The sequence below is a fragment of the Dipodomys ordii genome, unplaced genomic scaffold, assembly GCF_000151885.1.
Source record: "Dipodomys ordii isolate 6190 unplaced genomic scaffold, Dord_2.0 Scaffold36, whole genome shotgun sequence".
Classification (NCBI taxonomy): Eukaryota; Metazoa; Chordata; class Mammalia; order Rodentia; family Heteromyidae; genus Dipodomys; species Dipodomys ordii.
Window position 1 is genome coordinate 16645338 of NW_012267252.1, and position 7406 is coordinate 16652743.

Consider the following 7406-nt stretch of genomic DNA (forward strand, 5'->3'; position numbering starts at 1 on the left):
GCCATGATTGCTGTGTCTCTAGCCAGAGTCTTTGATCACATTGACTCGGGTCCTGATTTGCTTTAAGTCAATCACTAAAGCATGCATGCCTAAGGCCTCCTTTTAGACATACTTCCTAGACCACACACACACACACACACACACACACACACACACTGGCCTTGTCTGGTGCACTTTCCATGAAGAATACAAAAGGAGACCCTAACGGACCATGAATATATAGATAGATATGTATCTCCTGTCCCATTGCTCGCTATCCCTGGACCTGGCATATTATTGATGAATGCTGGTACTAAAGACAAACTTCTATCTCTGCTGTATAAAATTAAAACTTACACAAGCCCAGTGCTACGTAGTTAGGGGCAGGTGAATCAAAGACTTGTATTCTAATCCTGACTCTAACTTGCTGTCTGATCTCAGATAAGCCAGCCCATCTCCCTGGGCCTTAGTTTTACTATCTATGTAACAAGGCTTTATCTTCATCTGACCACCCCAATCCCTAAGAGTCCAGAACTCAAAGGGTTTAATTCCACATACTCAACCCGTTCCCACTAACATAGCAGTCACCAAACATGGAAATGGGCCTCACTAGCTGGGTAAGGGGTACAGAGGGGATGTGAGGAGATGGAATGAAATTCTTGTACCCAATGAGCTTACAGTTCCAAAATCTACACCAAAGTTCAAAGAACCTACAGCAACCAGAAAACACACACACACACACACAAAACAAAAACAAAAACCATAGCTAGAAAACTTACCTAAGCCCTTATATTACATCTTGAATTTGCATTTACCTAAGTTAAAGAAGTAGTCTAAAGCTTATAGTAATGCAAACAGTGTAGTATTGAGCCAGACATGGTGACTGCAATCCCAACACTCAGAGAACCAAGAAAGGAACATAGAGAGTTCAAGGCCAGAGATCTATCTGGGAAAAAAACCAATAACAATGAAAGGCTGATATTGGTCTAAGGCTAGCCATAGATTAACAGTGTACAAGGAAGTCTTAAAATAGACCGTTTATATATCATTTATCTATTGAGTTTTTGAGAAAGTTGCTAAGAAAAATATATAGGTAAAAGTCACTTACATTTGCCAGTGCTGAGGTTTGAATTCAGGGCTTTATGCAAGTTGCAAGTACTCTACCCCTTAGCCATGTCTCCAGCCATTCTATTTTTCAGATACAATCACATGTTTTTGCTGGCCTCAAACCACATCCAGACCTCTGCCCCTTAGGTAGTAAGATTACAGGCATTTCCTACCCCATCCAGCCCTACGCAGTCTTTTCAAAATGTCGTTGGAGCAATTGGACAGTTCTGAGGAGAGTGAATGTGCTCTCAGCCCTTGCCTTGTATCATGGAACAAAATGTACTCAGAAATGAGTAATAGACTACTAGACTTACACTCCAAAGCTAAACTTTTATTAAAGAAAAGATATGGGAAAAAATTTTATGATCTTGGATGAGACAAGGACTTTTTTGTGTAACACATAATAAACTGTAAGTCCTGACTGGCACCAGTGTCTCATGCCTGTAATCCTAGCTACTCAGGAGGTTGACATCTAAGGAGCATGGTGTAAAGCCCAGCTGGGCAGGAAAGTTCATGAGACTCTTATTTCCCATTAGCCAGCAAAAAGCCAGAAGTGGTGCTGTGGCGTAAGTGGTAGAGCCCTAGCCTTGAGCACAAAACCTCAGGAACAGTGCCCAGGTCCTGAGTTCAAGCCCCAGGACTGGCACACACACACACACACACACACACACACACACACACACACACACACACACACACTCCAAGTACAAGTTCTAAATTGAGATATTCCTTCAGAGATGTACAAAAAGCCCATGAACATATTAAAAGGTGATCAACATTAACTAATTAATAATTAGGAAAATGCAAATCAGAACTGCAGTAAGACACCAACTTACACTCAAGTTTGGCAATGGCTGCTCAGAAAATAACAAATATTGGCACTGATATGGAGAAACTGGAATCCTTGTACACTGCTGGTGGGAATGTAAAAACCAATGTGACTGGGAGGTAGAACAGCTTGGTTTAGAGTTCTTACAGTTTCTGCAACCAGCTCACCATGCATTTGCTTCTGTTCTCCCTGTCACTGGGAGAAAAGAGCTCCTTGGGTCACTTTACCTGAAGGACTTGGTCATCAGGACCAAAGTCAAGAACTGTCCTTCCCAGGAAGCCTTTCTCCCCCACCTCCTGCCGGAAGAAGCCTAGAGTTCTTCCCATGTGTCAAGGAAGTGACCTCATATCTGGTCTGTGAAGGCAGAAGCTATGTCTGCTTTTCTTTTACCTTTTCCTTTGTGATGCTGGACATTGAACACGTGCTGGGCCTGAGCTCCACCACCGAGACAATTCCACCTCCAGCAAGACTATGTCTTATTAATTCCTATCATCCCCTGGGGATCACTGCTTCACACACAGTAGTATCTCATTCAATCCTAAGAATAACCCTATGAGGTTGGGGTTCTCAATTCCTTTGCACAGTTGAGGAAAATGTCAGAGCAGGTGTCTTCTCTAAGCTAATACCCTGATGTGGCACTAAAGCCTGTACACATAACCATGACCAGGCACAGCACTCCCTACATTCACAGTTGTACTTTCTACACTCGTGTCAGTAACATACGTATGACTGACCTTTAGGGAACATTTTCTGTTTTGATTTGAAACCATTAGTTTAAGTGACCCTGAGAAAGGAAGTGAGCATAATGTTGGCTGGTGGCTTGGCCCTTGGTCCTCGTTTGGGTAACCAGAGCAGCCTACCGGAAACCATCCTGCCATTGCATGTGAAGGGCTATGATCCTCTAGCTCCCGCCCTCCCATATCCTGCATCTAGAATTTTAAACAAATGAGAGCGTTGGATTAACCTGCAGGAATAACGTGTCTCTTTACCTTTAAAACAAACCAACCTGCACAAATGTAGGCCCAGTGTTTAAAAACTGTAAAACTTTATTCCAAAGCAGACAAAGGGGAGAGGAGGGCATTCTCTAGGCCCATCTGGCTGCACCCAGTGTAGAGGGATCTGCCAATCACAAGGCAGCCGTGCCCAGCTGGTCCGGGGCATTGAGAGAAAGGCTCATGCAGACAGCTTATATGCCAGACTAAATCGACATGGGCAATTACCATTTTCTGAAGAAGGATGGATTTATTCAGGGTGTCATTCTGATGATGTCTTTAGAGAACAGAATTTTATTAAAAACAAAAAAAAAACCAGGAGGGGTAGATAAAGGGGACTAAGACTAAAGGCTTTAAAAGAAATGGTTGGGCTCAGATGTAGGACTTTTTTTTTTTTTTAAATATCCTAGATAAGCAATGCCTGGCTGCGGAATTGTTTCATCTGGGTTCCTTAACAGAGACTCATGAAGAATTTGGCTGAGCTAAAATTTAACAACACTTGGAAGCTCAAGAACAAATGCAACAAAGCCGGGCACCAATGGCCCACACCTATAATCCTAGCTACTCAGGAGGCTGAGATCTGAGGATTGCGGTTTGAAGCCAGCCCAGGCAGAAAAGTCCTTGTGAGACTCTTATCTCTAATTAACCACCCAAAAAGCCAGAAGAGGGGCTGTGACTCAGTTGGTAGAGCTCCAGCCTTGAGTACAAAGATGTTCAGGGACAGCACCTAGATCCTGAGTTTAAGCCCCACAACCAACAGAAATAAAATAAATACATAAATGCAACAAGAAGGCTGGAGGCATGGTTCAAGTGGTAGAGCACCCGCCTAGCAAGTGCCAGGTCCTGAGTTCAATAAGTGCAACAATAACAGCAAATATGTACAAAATGTTTATTATGTTTCAGATTGTGTGGAATGCATTAAATGAGATAATACAAAGAAAATTAGCACAGTGCTGATTACTGAGTCCCCTTCAATAAATGTCCATAGTAATCACTATGTCTATTATTATTAGTAGTATTAGAATTGTTGGCTCCCTTAGTCCTCACAGAAACATGATGAGGGTGTATCATTTCACCTCCATGTTTCATGTGAGAAATAAGCATTGCCAGACTGAGTCGCGTGTTCCCAGGGACACAACTGGAAATCTTAGAGGACTGGGGCCCAAGACAGATATAGTTCAGTGGGCAACAGCTCCCCCCTTAAAATAATCTGGGGGCCACCAGATGGTCCTGGCCCAGCAAGTCACTATTGTTACAGACCACTATGCAAAGCATTATTAATATCTCCTTTGAATAAGAAGAAACTGAGACTCGGAAAGGCAAGGGCTGAACTCTCAGCTAAAAGTGGCTGAGGACGGATTGAAATGCACGCCTACCCCTAAAGGCTGTGCATACTTCCATGACCCCAGGCTATCTTTGGTCATGTATCTCTATGAAACCACAGTGGACAACTGATGGGGCCAAACATGCCAGGCCTTCACCACATGTTGCTTCCTGGCACCATGGTCCAAGGAAGGAAGGTCTATAGAAAAACCAAACAGTCAGGGATATATATATATATATAAATACACATATATCCCAACTCAAAGACCAGCAGTTCCTGTCAACAGTACTGTGTGTTCAGGTAACAAAATTGCAAAATTGAAAGGTTCAGAGGCTAAGTGGAGCTTTCCTGGGAAAAATTATTTTTGAAGGAAACTATCCAAAGAGCTGTGTGTGTGTGTGTGTGTGTGTGTGTGTGTGTGTGTGTGTGTGTGTGAGGGGGAAGGCGGGGGGGAGCACGTGCTGGTGCTGAGGCTTGAACTCAGCTTGGGCATTGTTCTTTAACTTTTATGTTCAAAGCTAGCACTCCACCACTTGAACCACAACCCCACTTCTGGCTTTTTGGTGGTTAATTGGAGATAAAGAACCTCACAGATGTTTTCAAATCGCGATCCTAGGCTGTCCGTCTCTTGAGGAGCTAGGATTACAGGTGTGAGCCACCTGTGCCTGGCTCAAAGAGATTATTTTTGAAAATCAAATTGTGTATGTATGTGCTTGTGTGGGTGCACAAGTGGGTATGGGGGGAGCAGGGCTGGAAACTGAACCAGGGCCTCATGCATGCTAGGCATTTGCTACGCCTCCCAATCCCAAATCGGATGTATTTTACCTGAATTTAGAATTAGGATACCTGACCTTCCTTGATCCAAGAGTTGTCCAGATAATAAAGAAATTAGACAGCCTTTCTCCCAGGCCCAGCTCTGTGGCTCTGCCACTACTGTGGCATGCCACACCACTAGGCTGGATTAAAGATGCTGTCCCTGGGAGACCTAAGAAATAGGTCAGCTTTTGCAGATTCGAGGCCACAGAGGGCCAGCTAGAAGAGCTGCGGCCCCAGCCCTTATCAAAAAAAAAAAAAAAGAAGTTGAACTCCAGTCTAATCTTTCATTTTTCCTAGGGTTTCAATTTCTCTAGGTTTCTCCTCCTCAGAAGAAATGCTTCAAACCATTTCACAGGTTTGACGTTTCGCAGGGTGGCCTTGTAATTTCCTGTCTCTCCTTTCTACAACAGAGTTGATCCTTTAAAACACTCTGTGGACATCCCATTCTCGCTTAACATACTCGTGGAAGCTTCCCAAATATCAGCAAAATCTCATCATTACTTTCTCTGGTGTGAACTCAGAAAGAAGTGTAAAACTATATTCTCATAAAGAGAGTTGTGATTTTTAATTACCAGTGGGGAGGGCAGTAAGGGGGACACCCACGTTATTCATTCTGATAAGGATTACTCAAAAGGTAATGAAGATAAAAGCCGTCAAAATTAATTAAGCACATATTCATTCCATCCAAGGTAGCTTCAGTTTCTTTATTGCACAAATACAATTAACACTTAATCTGAATCTCGGTAAGTTACATAATCATGTGCCTGGAAATAAAGGGAGGAGGCAACCTTGGCCTTCTCAGTTTTACATGGGAAAACATTAATGACGCTGACATAGGAGACAATTAGACAGTGTCAGCCAATTGTTTCTAGCTAGCTCTCTCTCACATCTGTGGTGTCTACAAGCAAGAAGGCTCATTGTTACCACAGGCCTCCTTCGGGCCTTGGCTTTTTGTGTAAACCGTCAATCTCTCAAAGCCGTGAGGAAATTAGAACAGACCAGCTCTGCTGTCCCTACACTAAAGCTTAGCAGGGTGCATCCACTATGCTACTAATTAGGCAGGGACCAACAAAATAACCTGTCAATGTCCGCTAGCCATTTCCCACACACCTGCATTTCATACCCTAATAAGCATCCAGCAAGAGGGAGAAAAGGGTAACTGCTCAAGTGTGAAAAATGAACAAAATATAACAATGTTTCCATCCCTACCTATATACTTCTGCAATTACCATTTAACATTAGGGGGACTCAACATGTCTAAGGACTTACAATACAGTATCTGAAGCCAGAACCCAGGGGGGGAACCACACATTGAGACTGTATTAAGGTTTGCTTCGAAAATATCTCCCTAAGAAGAATCTAGAGCTATGTATAAAACCCAGGAAACTGAAAATGACCATAATTTAGATTAGAGACCAGGAGACTGACTTTTTTTTTTCAAAAAAAAATTTTTTTTCCATTCGAGCCATTGAAAGAGAAATGCATATTATTCTCTTCCTGGTTTCTTTCCATAAAACAAAATATATAACAAAAGAGAAAATCAAATATTTCGTTTTCTTACTTCCCACCTTGGCTCAGTAAATATGTGATTCTTCTTAGGACCTACCACCTACTAATTAATTTCTATTTTCAGGTTATTAATTCCCTCTGTGGATTCCTACTGTTATGTTTTGGATAAGATTCTGAAAGTAGCATTTCAGATTCTAGAACTTTCCTTCCATCCATGCCTTATAATGGAGGCAGCTGAGAGTCATAATACCAAATGGGTTTCAAAACCAAAAACTCTCCTACTTTGCCCTTGAGCTTTAAAATGTATTCGAAAATTCATCACCCAACTATAGACACAGGTCCTGTTACATCTTAACAACATTCTTCTTAAGAGATTCCAGTTAGAATGCATTTTAAGACTCTGCCCAATTACTTGAGGCACAAAAAAAATCTGTTTTAACTCTAACATCTTTATTGATCCCAGTGTTTCTGAAAAACAAGATACACTATGTCTACCAGGAAGAAGTAAAAACAATTTGAGGATGGTGCTAAAATGACAACTACTACCCGAACAACAAAATACCGACCCCTCTCAACCCAAAGGGTCTGGAAACAAACACATTTCCCACAATGCCTCTCTCCACTTTATTTTGCCCCAAACAAAGATTTTGTGGTACATGTATCCTTATGACAAAGACCACTGGCTTTTAAGACCATGTATCATCTGGGGCAGCTCCTTTTTGTGTCTTGAGATCCAGCTGAACTTTTTTTTTTTCAACAAAACAAAACAAAACACACAGAACAAGAGGAATGTGAGGGCAAAATTGTTAAGGGAACCAACATCACTGGATCCTAGTATGTGCCAAGAAAG